The sequence below is a fragment of the Mesocricetus auratus genome, unplaced genomic scaffold (assembly GCF_017639785.1).
Source record: "Mesocricetus auratus isolate SY011 unplaced genomic scaffold, BCM_Maur_2.0 Super-Scaffold_2245, whole genome shotgun sequence".
NCBI lineage: Eukaryota > Metazoa > Chordata > Mammalia > Rodentia > Cricetidae > Mesocricetus > Mesocricetus auratus.
The window spans coordinates 37,120,109-37,136,949 of record NW_024429180.1 but is presented as its reverse complement, the minus strand read 5'-3'; the positions used below and the strand labels follow the sequence as shown (position 1 = coordinate 37,136,949).

General features: G+C 36.4%; 1 long non-coding RNA gene across 1 annotated transcript; it reads left to right on the top strand.

Annotated features, from left to right (window-relative positions):
• Positions 1–941: 941 nt before the first annotated feature.
• Positions 942–15,869, top strand: LOC110341027. The gene is made up of 3 exons (XR_002382905.1): positions 942–992; positions 7,919–8,014; positions 14,938–15,869. It is a non-coding gene; the product is annotated as an uncharacterized LOC110341027 (long non-coding RNA).
• Positions 15,870–16,841: the final 972 nt, after the last annotated feature.

Genomic DNA, 16,841 nt, shown 5'->3' with positions numbered 1-16,841 from the left:
TTTGAGCCAACCCATCTGAAGCCTGCCTAGCAATAAGCCAAGTGAAGAAACATCTGAGTGACCCTTACATTAAACCTGGAATAACTCATTTTGACACACGGTACAGGGTTTTTATAGTGAAAAGGCTCCCCCTAGTATCCAAATCTCTGGCGCTTAATTTATGCTGGAAAATATACCAAAGCCTGGATCTTTCCTCGGTCCCATGCAAAATCAAGATCTTCATACCATGGGGATCATGACAAAAACTCAGAAACCTGTATAAGTCCTTAGTTTCAGGGTCTGTAAGACTGCATCATCTTAGCTGTTTCAATTGTTGTAACACCTGACCCACTGTTTTCGGGGGTCTTGGTTCATCAAACCATAGAAACCTGGAAGGAATCCTCAAGGCATTTTTAAAGATATAAGTTGAATTAATTCAGCTGCTTTTATAATTAAGTGTACTTTAGCAGTTGTTCCTTTCTTAGCAATCAAAAAACCGAAAAACATAATAGTATACAGTATCCAGACTTTCTGTGTATTTTTCATCTTTATGTGGCGTATTTATTTATTATTAAACCAACCGCTCTTGCTGTGGTCCCTTAACCAACCGCTCTTGTCACGGTCCCTTAATTGTCCCACCTTACCTTGGGAACTTACCAGCACGCTGCCTTGACTGCAGAAAGTTCGGAGTCGATTGGAGAGGGTCCCCTTACGGGCCACCACTTGTTGCGACCTCCTGGACCAGCAAGGAAGTTGCAACGCTCGGAACTGTTCTTTAAGCAATTTATTCAGGAACCTTGAACAATCTTCTTCTCCCAGGGAGTGCCGGGGAGCGCCAACCCACAGCTTAAAAGCCCTTGGGCAGCCAACCCCAGTATGCCACGTGGAACATGCAGATAGGTCCACGTACGCAGAAGCAAGCCTGATATCCTTAACCAAATACAGGTGTTGTTTATCACAGAGAGCACCTGCTGTCGGGCTAGCAGAAGGTGGAAGCCAGCACCATCTTAAGGGTGAGGCACTTCCCTGCTCTCTACACTATACTTTTCTTAGTTTTTTGTTTCTCATAACAGCAGGCTAGAAGTTTGGGGCTACAGCTCTTCATGAGAGTACTAACATCAAGACAAAAAATTTTAATAATTGTTTAAAAGTATGAAGAACAACAAATTTAAGAACTTTCACAAGAAAAAGAAATTCACTACTGCTTAGTTTCTTAGTTGGAATCATCCTTGTGGATTCCTGGGAATTTCCTTAGTGCCAGGTTAGGGAACCTTAAATGCCCTTCCCCTACAATCAGATTGATGACCACCTTAACTGCTATAATAGAGCCTTCATCCAGTAACTGATGGAAGCAGATGCAGAGATCCACAGCTAAGCACTGGGCCTGACTCCTACCCAGTTGTAGGGAGGGAGGATCAATAATATGAGGATAGGGGTCAAGACCACATTGGGAAAAACTATGGAAACAGTTTACCCAAGCAAGTGGGAGCTCGTTGACTCTGGACTGACAGTTGGATAACTAGCATAAGACCGAACTAGGCCCCATGAATGTGGATGAGAGTTGGGGTCTTGGGCAGTTTATGGGGCCACTGGTAATGGAGCCAGTATTCATCGCTAGTGCAAGAGCTGACTTTTTGAAGCTCATTCCCTACTGAGGGATATCTTGCTTAGCCTAAATCTAGAGGCAGGGCCTCAGTCCTGCCCCAAGTGCTGTGGCAGACTTTGATGATGCTCCATGGGAGGCCTCACCCTCTCTGAGGAGTGGATGGGGGTTACGGGGAAGGTGCAGGGAGTGGAAGGATAGGAGGGATAGGAAACTAGAATTGATATGTAAAACATGTTTAAAACATGTTTAAAAATAAAAAAAAGAAATTCAGAGAATTAAATTAATTCTAAAACTATATTTTGTCAAGAAGGTATTTAAAGGTTTTAGAAACTTAAATAATCTAGTGAATAACGCTGACCAAATGCCTTCCTTGGATTAAGAGGAGGATGGGAAACAAAAGAAAACAAACAGATAAACAAACCAAAAGTGATGATGATGATTATTATGATGATGACGACAACAATGATATAATAAACCCATACCCCTAGTGTGTTGATACTCCAAAGAATTGCCTCACAATAAGTGTGACAAGTTGTGCATCTCTTCCACAAAATTTACTTGACAATCTACAAAACGATGATCTATTGTAAACTGCTCCTGAATTAGTATTGCTTACAGATTCTTGACAGAAATGATTGCCTATAACTTTCAAGGGGAAATAAACTTGAACTTGAGTATCAAATTACTGCTACATACAATATATTTCAGTTTCAAGACTCATCACATAGTCAAAGATAATTGAATACAAAGAAAAATATAAAAGACTCTAACAACATAAACTTTGGGGGAAATGAAACAAAATAGAAAGCAAACTCTAGATTACAAAGGACTTCAGATATTAATATAAAAAACAAAGCTACTTGCATAAATAAAAACATTAAAATTCTACCAAGACAAAAAGTTTTATAAGCTATTGGAACAAAAATGGAAGCACCCATGAATGTCCTTGGAGAACAGCTAGAAATATAACCCCATAATAGAACATTTACAGAACATGGGTAGAAAATTATAAGATATTATTAGTGCAGAATTGAAATTTGGGAGCCCATTTGCCATGTAAGGATATTCTCTCAGCCCAGATACACAGAGGATGGCCTAGGACCTTCCCCAAATGATGTGACAGACTTTGATGATCCCCCTTGGAAGGCCTCACCCTCCCTGGGGAGTGGAGAGGGAGTAGGAGCGGTGGATGGGAGGAAGAAGGAACTGGAATTGATATGTAAAATAAGATTGTTTCTAAATTTAATAATTAAAAAAAGAAAAAAAAAAGAAATTATTTCCAAAATGATACGAATCTATCCAAGATGCCTACCAGGACTTAGATTTCATCTTCTCAGGATTAGGACATTGTTACTTCATTAGTGTAGAGTAAACAAAGAATTTTTCATGTCTGTTCTTCATTATCATTGTATATCAAACTCTTTTGTAATGTTTTTAGGACATGGAGTCAATGTATTTTGAGGAGAAAGTAAGGTTTTTGTTTCTATTGGGGAAGTAAAAGCAACATGAAATATCACTAGTGAAAACATTTCTACTGCCAAAAAAAAATAAACTTCTATATGGGTTTCAAGAGTAGATGCTGTAATTCTCTTCTTTAAAAAAGATAAACACTTCCTCTTGAGGTAAACTCAAAAGTGGACTATAGCAGGAAAAGTGAAAAGGCTATATTTGGGTGTTGGGTATTATTCAGTATGTGACTGGCTCTTTTCGTTTAATACTGCATTTGTTTCACTCTGCTGTTAAGCCTTTGAAAGGTCAAAAAACAAAATAGAGGTGAGGCAGAATTTGATTCCACTTCCATTTTGCATATATTGCACAATAAATACATTAATGTGAACATAAAACTCCGATGAAGTTGATGCTATTTACTCATGGAAGGCATAATTCTAACCAGGTCAATTCTCACACAGGGGTATCATTTGTTTTACCATATAAAAGAAATGTTAGACAATTAAGAGTTTCCAAATTGTCTTGATGGGAGAAAACATACAATGGAGTAATTTATTACTTACTAATGAAGTTACATTCCATAAAGTAGTTCCTCTAAGGAATTCCCTTTTGAAATAATATTTATGTACAGTTTAGCAGAGGTGAGCATTGATTGCTTATCTCAATTGCAAATTTTGAAAGCTCCCCAGAGGAAAAAGCAAATAGATTGTTTGACTGAATTGTTGTGGGTGTTTTAAAATTATGATGAAAAGCAATGTAAAAATAGAATCCATGTGGCTTACTTTCAGTTGCTTGAAGGGAATGTTGCTAATTTATTTTTTTTCTAAAAAGTCAATGAAATTAGAGTTTGCATTTTGCTTCCAAATTGGCACGACAAAGGAGGAATTAAATTAATCAGCTTGTTATATTTATAAGTTCTTTAGTGTGCATTCTAACCCAGACACTGAACATGAGTACAGACTACAGAGACAAGAATTCTTAATGAGGAGCACCAAGTTAGATGGAGATGGGAATGAAACAGTAGAAACAGTTCATTCTGTGCTTGTATGTGAATTAAGAATAAAACATAAAGATGTAGATTCAGTGTGTATAACACAAATAAAGGACAGGGTAGAATACAATGTCATGTTAAACTTCTGATACAAAAACTGGTTGTTGTAGAATTATTACAGATGAAAATAGCATACTATTCACTCTTATGAATAAACTCTAGTATGAACTTAATTCTTAAAAAAAGGTAATTTCTCTTATCACAGAATTTATAGCATATGAATGAAACAGAACCACGTAAATGAATAACCAAATCATTTCTCAAGAATAAATGAATTTTATGAAAAAGTTGGAGAAGTTTAGTAAGGGTGGTGAATAGACTGTGAGTCATATGAATGGGGAGTAAAATATATGCCATTTAATAAGAGATGTGAGATTTAGGACAAAGCAACAGTATATACATGCAAATCTTTTAACTCATTATTTTGTACATCTAGTCCAAGATTGGGAAAACACATTACTTCATGCCTATGGTAGGAGGACAAGCTTCCTGCCTTGTGATCAAAGTGAAAGAAGAGACTAAGGTCACACAATTTCTCCAAGGGTCCTCTCTCACTGACTGAAATCACATCATACAAAAACAAAATAGTTTCCAACACCTTTGAATTAATACTTCTCAGTGAACTTTTGGTATAATGAAGCTGGAGAAAGGTGGGGTTATGCTACAGCTACTACACCTTGGACCCTCATTGTTTCTTAGGAATAGCATATGAAATGGGGTAGCTAAACTTGTTTGGAGGTCTCTGTAGGCATTGAGTAGCAGGCTGGAAAATAAACATCAGTTAGGAGGACAACAATGTTACTAATTATTTGTCTACACTAATCAGTCATATGGTCTTCATACAGAAATGTTGCCATTTCTCTTGAGCTTGGCTCATATGGGTATTGACTTTTCCAATTTCCCATGAATCAATTGGCTTTGGAATCCTCAACAGGCTCTGCCCAAGTCAAAAAAAATTCATTCAAGACTTCACTTACTCAGGCCTTCCTCTACTCCCTAAAGGGGTTGGATGATGTAGGCCATGTGAAGGATATGGAATTTATTCAAAGTGCCATAAGATGTCAACAGGAAAGGTTTATGAGGTTTGGCAATGTCTAATTTATAGTTTTAGCAAAAGAGATGACCCAGTTACATTGTGTTTTATAGATTGCTGTTATCTGAGAAGGTAGTGTACAAGAATTGAAATGAGGAGACCAGTAAAAGGACATGGCACTATTTCAGACAAGTGGCCTGAATAATTATGGTAGAATTGAAGATAAAGACAAGGAGACAATTAGAATTATTCTGGCAGAAAAACAACTCTGCCTCCACTTCCCCCCAAACAACAATAGCAGCAGCAAAAAAATGTTCTGGTTTGTTGAGGAGAAGCAGATAGAGGTGAAAGATGACTAAAGAAATTTACCAGAGCTTGTAGTGTGAAGTTTTATGAGTGATTCATTGTTAACAAGTTTAAAGAACACATTTATGATGCTGTGCATAGAAGCAGTTTTCATATCCACTCTGAGGATGTTACTTTTGAGATTTATGTGAAGGAAGAAAGTTAGCCTTAAAAATAGAGTAAATTGTTCCAAGAAGAAATTTAAGGGTCATCAACCTCTATAAGTACAGAAAACAGAGAAAGAAGGGTCTGGTTTCAAAGAACAGAACTCAGAAATTTCATCATGAAGCTATCAGGTGGTTAGAAAAGCTACTTAAAAACACAGTGTAAGAATGATGTTCTTGAAACAGAGATATGATGCTTTGAGAGGAAGAGAGCACTCTGTTCTGCTTTTTACAAAAACACAACATAGTTACAAAACATTGGTTACTATCAATTTGCTGGAAACAATGACCTACCCCACCCCCATATTTTCTTATAGAAGTTAAAAAAAAAGTTAAATGCCAGAGCAGTGAATGGTGAATAGAAGCTGAGAAAAAGTCCATGATGTCTTTTTACTAATATATATATACACATACACACACACAGGTGAATAAAAATATGGAGTCAGAATTGTGGGATAAAGAAATTTGTATAGCATTAAAAGCAAGGCAAAGTTTTGGACTGTAAGAATATTCCAAGAGACATATTAGTTTAGGGGAGGAAGATAAGTGAACAATGGGTGAGAGAGCTTGATATTAAAGCAGTTGGGATTTATGGTAAATTTTTATGGACTAGAAAGGTGGTACAAAATGTGAAGACAGCATGAGGAAAAAAAATAACAAGGTTGCAGGTGCAAGAAGGTTATAAATTGAGGATCCTGGAGAGTTCTCAAGGAGTTGCAAGCAAGTTCATCATCTGGAAAGAACTCAGCATATTAATGGGCATAAAAGGGCTGTGACAGGTGAGGAAAAGGGATTTATGAGTTCATTATTTTAGAAGAAAAGTATAAGCTTTCCACAGAAATGTTTTCAGATTGGCAGAGGTTGATTATCTGCTTTAGTTTTGCTATCATGCCTTTAAATTAAGATGTGGCTTTTCGTTTATTTCTATCTACACTTGTCTGCAGGAGTAGTCTTTGTTGGGTCCTTTTCGTATTGAAACTCCTCTGGCTCAGCAAGATAGAAATTCAGTGGCATGTAAGTTAAATGCTGTTCCAAGGGAAGATTTATTTTGATTGATAAGGAAACTGAAGCTAGACAGAAGAGAAGACAGAGAGGTTTCGAAGAATTGTGAGCAAGTGAAAGTATTAAAACCTTGGAGATTGTAGATGTTGGATAAGTTTGGGGAATATAAGTTGTGTTAGTTATGAGGAAACTGAGTGGCTTGGGAGAGCATGCCAAAGAAGTTGGTGAGGTCAGCTGAGATACAGGTGAAGAAACCAGTGAGACGATGTATTTGCAAAAATATTTATACAGAATATGGTAGAACCCCAGGACCTACCTTCAGCATGAAAATTGATTGCAGTATTGAGTAGTCTCCATTGTGAACTTCAGATAAAATATTTGTAATAATAAGCTTAGCCCTCGGTTTATTTTATTAGATTTGGCAATGTCATTTTGCCTTTTCGTTATGATGCAAAGTTTACTTTGTTTTTGCTGCAACACATATAGTGTATATTATCTCCTCTCCAATCTCAAAGAAGTTTCTTTAGATATTGAATGCAAATTTAGCATGAAAGTTTGTTAGATATTGGAGCATACCTGGAAATGAGGTCAAAATGTCTCTGAAGGCAATCAGTAGTTTCCTTTGTGGTATCCACACATCACCCAGGAACACAGGCTGTTTGCTGCTTTCAGTATTTTTCCGTGGATGTAAGTCATGTGTCTAAATGCATTCTCATTGAAATAGCATTTAAGTGTCACCACTGGTTAGATCTTTTTCAAATGCTCCTTGAGGGGTCACTATCCCAATACCAAACAATATATTAAAGCTTTTCTTTTCTAGTTGGATTTTGTTTTTGCAATTTGTTTCACTCTTCACAATTGGCCACTAATATCCCTACTCTTTGATTCACCGATATTTCTTTACCTCTACGTTTTCCTGTGTAGGCTTAGCTGTATAATGATTGATAATATATACATTAAATTTCCTTTATATTTAATTCAGAAATAGTAGTAAAATCACCCACTGTCTCATAATTCTTAGGTGCAAACTCTCTCCTATCTGAGTATGACAATAAAAGTTTCTGTAGCTACTTTTTAACACTTGCTTTAGTTGAACAGTGAGAGGGATATTTTCTGAGGAAATAGTTATGTGTAACAGACTGAATGCTTGTACAGATAGTAATTGAATGAGGGAACAAAATTTGAGTCACAAGAAAGCCATCCCACTCTTTAAATTCCTTTACTTTCTATTCAAACACGGTCTTTTCTTTGTTCATTTCTATTCTTAGTGACTCTCTTTGAAATTTCAGCCCGTTTTCTGTCCTCATCGTGCTGTTTTCTCCCTTCCTGATAATACGAAATGGGATTTGCCATATACTTCTCTCTTAAAGGATGCCCCTTCGAAGGTATGTTTATAAGCTGATTTCCACCAGTTTAAGAAACAGAAAACAAACAAGTGTAGAAATGTTTGTATTTTTATTTTGTCTGCAAACTTTGTACTTCTGTCTGCCACTAGACCAAGGTAAGTGTGTTCTGAATATTTCCTTATGTCTCTGTACTATAACTGCATTAGTAAACACCACAGACCATGCCTTTATCAGTTTACTTTTATATCTGCATTATGCTTTGAGAGTAGTCATGGATACTGCATAGTACAGTAGTCTTCCATGAGTTTACAAGTGTTTGGTACATTATAGAGTTCTTTGGATGTTTTAAATATTTTTAAATTTAAATTAGAAGCAAGCTTGCTACACATGTCAATCCCAGCTCCCTCTACCTCTCCCTCTCACTCCCCTGTTCCCCTACCCCCACCAGCCCCAGCATCCCCTTGCCCAGTCCCCACTCTGCTCCCCAGGGAGGGTGAGACCCTCCATGGGGTATCTTCAGAGTCTGTCATTTCGTCTTGGGCAGGGCCTATGTGACCAGGCTGAGAGAGCATCCCTCGAACGGGTTCCCAAGTTCCATTTATATGCCAGTGATAAATACTGATACACTATCCAACGTCCCAGATGGCTCAGCCGTTAAAGGCTAGGCTCAAAGTTCTTTGGATTTTTCTCTTCACAGTTTTACAGTAGAGGGTTGTATATCTTTATATGTCAGTTCAAGGAAAAATTTCGTGCACACGTGTGTGTGTGTGTGTGTGTGTGTGAGTTTGTATGTGTGTTTCTGTACATGTTTGTGTGTTGAGTTTCATTATACAAGTCAGTACCCAATGAAGTCAGTATATGCTGTAATTGATGATTTCTAAATTGATTTCAACAATTTCTATTCACAATGTTGTGGTTTAAATGCCTCTTTCCACAAAAACAAAAAAAAAAAACAAAAAACTCATGTTAACATTTAACTGGCAACATTCTGCTTCCAGTCTGATACATATTCTACAAACTTCTTTTCAGGTTTGGTTTCCAGATTGCAATGTTATTTTGAAAGATATGGTACTTGAGAGGGTGGGTCCTAGATTGAAGAAGTATGTCACTGGCCACTGAAGGTCATATACCCTAGTCCTAATTGCAATGTCTGTGAACAAGCCACCTCCACAACTCCTGCTTCCCAGATGCAGCCTCTCCCACTGCACCTTCTGTGCTATGACAGACTGAAATGTCTGAAGCCATGAACCAAAGTATGACTTGATCCCTCATACATTTCTTTCAGGTATGGTAGTCACAGTGATGTGAACTTAATAAATCATTGTACCGGTATTAAGGGATGTTGACTCAGATTGGTTATTTAGCCCAGAAGGCCGTCCTCTTATGAATATACTGATGATGTTAATAGAGTCAGGTAGTTACAATGGGAGCAAACCCCTGAAAAAAGGAAAGTATCTGGACTGGTTTTCTTCCTCTGGCTTGAAAGTGCCCACTAGTTCATATAAGATGTTTTGTCCCTGTACAGAGTACCTTATCAAAACTCAGTGTCATTCGTGTAGGCTTCCTTGCATGTAGAACTGTAGGCCAGATAAGCCTCTAATGTTAATAAATTACTTAACCTGTGATATTATGCTGAAGAGAAGAAGATGAACTACAAACCCCAAATGACTTAACATTGCTCTTAAGTATTGGAAACAATGAATTCTCCTGAGTTTTAATAAGTTTTACTAATTAATTTGTATATTTTTATTATTACTATTATTTAGATTTTCTTTTCTATAATACTATAATCTATTTAATAAGGTTTCTAATCAATATAACCACTTGTTTATCATTGTCTTATTCAGAAATATATTTAAGAATACATACTTGCTTAGTTTTACTACAGTACCAGTAAATGGCCAGTGATATGAAACATATTTTAATATTTACTACCATTTTCCTTAAATTCCTATGAGTCTTTTGGTTATGCTTCAAAAGATTCTAAACTTGGATGTTTCAAAGCACCCTTTTTGTTATAAAGTTATGGTAAATTTTATTTTAATTTTAATCAATTAGTGTAAATTCTTGTGAGTGTATTAAATACAGCATTTTATCTGTTCTCAAGAAAATGGTAAACCACTTTCAGAAGTCCAGTTATGCTCTGAAAACATTAGCTTTCCTATGCCATCTGCCTACATCCCTTATTTTCTTCAAACCTGAATGGGACTTTTTGGAAGAATTATGCTCTGGTCTTTATAGAAGGAAGAGAGGAATCTGCAAATACCTCTCTGTCAATATCATTACCAAGCATTTTTCCATCCTAGTTCCTTGGCTAGCCTTTGCTTCCCAAATATAAGTCCACAGAAGTGTTTATCATTCTCTTTGTCTCTCTCTCAGAAGTGTCCATCTCTCGTTCAGAAGTGAGCCATTTTCCCTTCTGCACTCACCCTCTGGCCTTCTGCTGTATGTTGTTCAATGAGAGAAATGTGGCTGACACTCTCTGTCTCTATACACTTTCAGCACCATTGTTGTGACAAAAGACTACCTATTTCTCTTAGGGGTTTGTTGGTTTTATAGTTTGTTTGCTTATAGCTGACACCCCATTACTCTCCATCTCAGCTTACATTAGGCACTAAAATTAGTAATTTTAAAAATTCGGTAACTGACTTGTGAGTAAGTTCTTTTTCTCATAAATAATTTATGCCATTCAATATTTGTATCTAAGAAAAGATTCATGTCAAAATGGCATGGAATTAAAAGTTGCCTCTCACCAGCTAATAGTCATCAATAAACTAAAAGAACTGAGACAAGCAATCCAGATTATTTCATTAAAAATGATGCACATAGTTAAATTTTTTCACTTTATAATATTTAATGGTTATCTGTGAAAAACATTTAAAGAGTTTTTGCTTTCTTGTAGTAAATTTCAAATATGTCAAGAGAAAAAAATAGCATAGAATTTACTTTTCCAGGGAAAATAAATGAAGCATCATTTAAAATGTATACTGTTGTGAGAACTATGAAGGTTTACTAAGGAAATACTTTTAAAATATATAACATTAAAATAAAATTCTGTGAAAATATTGATAGATATATAAATATTAAGAAAAGTGAAAATGGCAGAAAGTGAAAAAATGACTCTATTTTCAAGTTGTACAGTACTAATATCTAGTGTCTTTAGTGTATTCATATTACTGGCCTTATTTGGCTGAACAATGCAAGGATAATACTTTAAAGTATAATCTCCATGCATAGAGTAAATTTTTCTTCAGGTATATTTGTTAGACATCAGGTTAAAAATATGTGAATATGCACCAATGAGATGGCTCAGCAAATATAATCATGAGGTCCAAGTTCGAATCCTCATTGTCAATACAAATGCCAGGGAGATAATGGGGGATGTCCTTCTGTATGCTGTGAATACAGGTTTCTCTTATTGGTTGATGAATAAAGCCGTCTCAGCCAATGGAAAGACAGGATGTAGCCAGGCAGGAAGTATAGGTAGAGCTACCAGACTAGAAGAATTTTGGAAAGTGGTACGCCGAGAGGGTGTCATGAGGAGATGCCATATAGCTACCAGGAAGGAAGAGTCCCAGACATTCTCCAGTAAGTCCAAAACATGTGGAGACATATAGATTAATAGAAATGGGTCAATAATTCAGACAGCTAGCCAATAAGTAGCCTGAGCCATTGGCCAAGTAGTTTATAATTAATATGAGCCCATATGTGATTATTTGGGACTAAATGGCAGTGGAACCAGGTGGGACAGAAGCTTCCATCTACAGGCAGACATGGTGGACCACATGTGATTCCAGGACACAGAAGGCAGATACTGATGACAAATCAGCCTATTCAGTGCATCTGAGCAATGTTGAGAGAACCTTTCCCAAAACGTGAAATAGAGCAATTAAGACAGCTGAGTTACACACACACACATACACATATGCTAGCACATATATGCAGATTAAGTACATACTCAAAAATAGTATCAATATGTAAAGTAGAGCAATTGAATAAGACAAGAGACATAACCTATGCTCTACACACACACACACACACACACACACACACACAAGTGAACATGCATAAATGCATGTTAAATATACATTCAAAAATATGACCGGTATGTAAAGCAGAGCAATTAAGTATGACAACTCTGGACTATCCACCACACACACACACACACACACCACATGCACATGCACAAATGCATTTTAAATATACATTCAAAAATATGATCTGATACATTGTTTTTGAAATTATTTTAAGTGTATGAGACCAGAAATATTTTATGAGCATATATTTTCAAGATCATGATGTCCAAACCACTAATAGAAAACTTGAGATATTGCCAACTTGGTCTGGCAAGTCTTCTGTGAGAGAATACAACTCAAGAAAAGAAGATATAGTTTTTGCTAATTCTTTACAAAGACACTCAAAATAAGATGAAGGACAATTTTAGGGAGTTAGAAAAACATGAATATAGAACTTTTGAGATACCTTTTCAAACATGTTAAGGCAAATTGTGAACTCTTATACTTTAGATTAATCCCCTCAGATTAATCCCTCAACACACTGAATACTTAGGAGAATGCACTACAGAATGGACCTAGAAGGCACGGGACACTCTCTTCGTCAATCAAGCTGCTGACAGAAAACAGATGTTGTATTCAAATCGGAGAATGAAGAGAATTTAATGCAGAGATAGTTTACAATAGATAGCCAGGGTTAAGAGAGCAAGAAATGATGAAGTAGTATCGTGGGAAGGGTCAGTCAGTCACAGTCTGTACCAGAGTCCACAGGGAGAACTGCAGGTAGAAAAGAGGGGTTGTTTTTCAACAATTACTGTTCTAGGCAGAATCACACAGTCGAGGTTAAGTCACAGTCAACACTGATATACGCAGAAAATAAATACCAGAATTCCACTCCTTCTTTCTCGAATCTCCTGTCAGTGTCCTTACTCTCTGAGCCAAGTTGGAAACCAGGAAACAAGGGATCCTGGTTATATGGTCTGGCAGCTCAGCCCACTTAGGTGACTGCTGGCTGAATAAATAAATGTACATTTGGAGAAAAGAGAAAAAATATAGGACCCTTCTTGAAAATAGTCATGACTCTATTTTCAGTGAATTACAAGTTTGTCAAAAACCTAGATGATCTCCTACATTGGTCATACTATCAACACAGTTGGTATTATTTAGCATTCATAATGTTACATGTGAGTGGGAAGAGATAATAAGAAAATTACACATTTTAAACATGCGTGCTTACCAACAAATCCATCTTAGAATTCTTTGCTTTGTAGATGAATAAATTTTTTTTCATACAAAAACTTACTGAAATAAACAAAGTTCAAAATACCCATTTATACATTTCACTTAATCAAGAATGCTGTTTAGGGCTGGGGAGACAGCTGAGGGGGGAAAGTGTTTTTTTCTTGTAAGCAGGAGGATCTTAATGTAAACCTCAGAACTCACGGGAAAGCCAGGTGAGGTAGCACATGATTCCAATCCTAGCACTGGAATGGAAGAGGCAGATGGATTCCCAGGCATCCTGGCCAGTCACCCTAACTTACTCCCTGAGATCCCATCCAGTGAGACATTATTGAAAAATTTACAGGCAGTGCCTGAGGAACAATACTTGCTATCCTCTAGTGTGCTGGTGCTCTCTCTCTGTCTCTGTCTCTCTGTCTCTCTGTCTCTCTGTCTCTCTGTCTCTCTCTCTCTCTCTCTCACACACACACACACACATCACATGAATGCACAATGAAAAATTTCAGATATATCAGCCGAAAAAAAATGCATTGTCCTTGCGGCAGGATGGTCTCTTACCCTTCATAAATCAATATAAATGCTTCAAGTCACATTAAGGTTTAAAGTGTCTAGGAGCCCCATTTGACAGAAAAAAACTAATTAACTGTTTTAGGTGTCATATTGTTTCAACAAATTAATTAAAAATCTGAATGCAGATATTCTGCATTCTAGTTTACAGTGTTAGCAAAAGCAAACATGGGCCTGGTGACAGTGCACGGAGATTAAAAGCACCTGATACAAAGCCTAAGCACCTGAGTTTGATTTTGGTAACCCATTTGGTGGATCTTCAGAATTTACTTGATAAGTTTCCTTTGGCATTCACACACAGCCAAACAAGAACATAGACACACACAATAGATGCACATACATACATACATACATACACACACACACACACAGACACACACACACACACAGACAGACAGACACAGACACACACACACAGACACACACACACACACACAGACACATACACACACACACACAGACACACACACACACAGGGACACATACACGGACACACACACACATGCACACACACCCTGAAATGCCATGTCATTGCGTAGCTGACCTTATCAGAAAATAGCAGTAAGTGTCAGATTTTGATTTTTCTATCCTTGCACTGTGAACTTAATTAAATATTTCTACATATAATACAGTGACTCATGCATTTTGAGGTAGCGTTGCACATAGACTCCAACTACTAAAGAAAGTAATCCTAATGAGGAGCTAGGGAGATGAAAGTAGACCACAGTAGCTGAATCCTGATGGACCTGATCCCAGGAAACCATAGTGAGAGAAGACAACTTATTTCTGAAAAAAAAAGTTGTGCTCTGACTCCCCCAGCCCCTCACACAAAATATGTGCTATATCACATACATGCCCTCCCCCAAATTAGAACATATAACTTCGATAAAAGTTGGATGAATTTGTTGTGTGATTTAGCCAAGGAGTCCTAATTGTGTAAGTAGAATGTGTTTGTGTATAGGCATTGTAAATTCAGGAGCACTACTGAGGCTTTTAGCCTCTCTAATGCACCTCTATTACATTGAGAGGTGCCTGGAATCCTGGCATTAAGAGTTTATTCATTTAGATTAAAATTCTCTTGCAGTTACAATTGGCAGTGTAAACTAATGTTTAATTTTAATGTCGTCTTAAAATATTTTATAGTAGATGTTGCTTGTTGCAGACAGCAGTGATGAAGAAACAAGTGATCTCATGCAAGTGAGGCAGACGCTGGCTGAAGGACAAAGACAATGGCCGGCACAACATGGGATGTGTGATGAATTGTAATGGACAACAGACTTCCTCTTCAATACAGTTTTCAACAAAATCAATTCTTTTTGGAGCAATGAGTGAAATGATGACACTTTGAAATCCATGGCTTGCCAAGTACTGTCAAGTGTATTATTACCGCAAGCCTAATATCTGAGCATATTCACCCCCAGGCATCAACTAATCTTTGCTTAAATGTACCATAGTCAATTCTGGCTATGCAAAACGGAATGAAGAGACACAGGAAATGGTCTCAGTAAATTAAACTGAATTGTCATCCACACTTAGCCTCTGCCATGGCATCATGATTCATATTGTCATGGCAACAAATATTTTAAAAAGATCAAGCATCAAACAGATATCCCTCTTTATTTTGATTAACCAAATGACACTGTAGAAAAGAAAAGTGTGGAATTTGATACAATTTTAATTCCCACACTGGGTTTTTATACTTTATATTCTTAGAGATTTTTATTTTTATGAAGTAAATATCAGGAACTTCTACCAACAGTAAAACTCTTTATTTTTAGGAAATATTGTAATAGAAAAAAAACTGCTTAGATTTAAAGAAACAAAAGTAATCTTACCAATTTCTCTGACCTCAGAAAATTCACTACCTATTATGAACAACTTAATTTTAGGTCAGATAATTATAATACAATGCATCCTCTATAATTTATACACAAATTTCTAAGAAAGCAGATTAGGTCATGTTGTTTATCTTATCTGCAAAGTTAGAGAGGCTCAAATAAGACACAGACTTTTTAAACTATTACTTTTCTATGCACCTTATAATGAATTTGATATCTGATTTTACACTATTTCATTCAAGTAATTTTATTAGAATATCCATAAAGTTTTAAGTTTCTTCATAAATAGTTACTAAGAAGCTAAGTGAATGGCATTATTAACAAAAACAAAAACAAAATGCAGCTTCATAGGCTATGCACACATGATGAGTAAACTTAACAGTGAAGTTTGTGGGAAATTTCAGGTATAAATTTAATCATTTGTCTGCTTCATTATAAGCAAACTTCAAAAGTAATATCCTTGAACAAAAACAATTTCATTTTTCTTCCTTGGAAAATCTCTGAGGTATCTTGGTATCTTTAAAAAATCAGCAGCAAAAAGGAAGAAAACTTAGTCTAATTGAACATGTACCAACTAAATACCTTACTAAAAAAACAAACTACAGAAAGTAGTCATATACTTATATCTATATCGCTAACTATCTATCTATCTACCTCCCTACCTACCTATCTATCATCCATCTTTCTAAGGCCAATTCATCTCTGGCTATTAGCAACAAATTTATACTGACTGGAATTTCTTGTAGTCATATGTAAACACAAGTAAAATTATGTTCTTTCTAGATATTATATGATTTCTGGACTTCTGTGGAATTTTAACAATCTATAAAGATAGCTTATGATGACATTTTTGAAAGATAGAGAGATGAAAAGTTTTAAATTTACATGATGGTATTTGGACATTGAGAACATTATTCTGGTTTGTGTGACAGAAGAGAGCAGAAATGAGAGTGTTTTTCCAAGTATTCAGATAAAAAACAAATACAAAAACAAAAACACCTGTAATGGTCTGGAAACCCAAAGAAAGCAAAGGCTGAGAACTTCAGGTTTGGTACGCCTTGGAAGTAAGTCAAAGACTTTCTGTTGGAATAAAATGCTTTGACTAGGAAAGCTGCCTATTAGGACTTCACCCTAAAGCATACAATGATTGTTTCCCCATAGTTTTCGTAATGACAAACGGCTGCTCATTTAATCAGAAGGCTTCCCTAT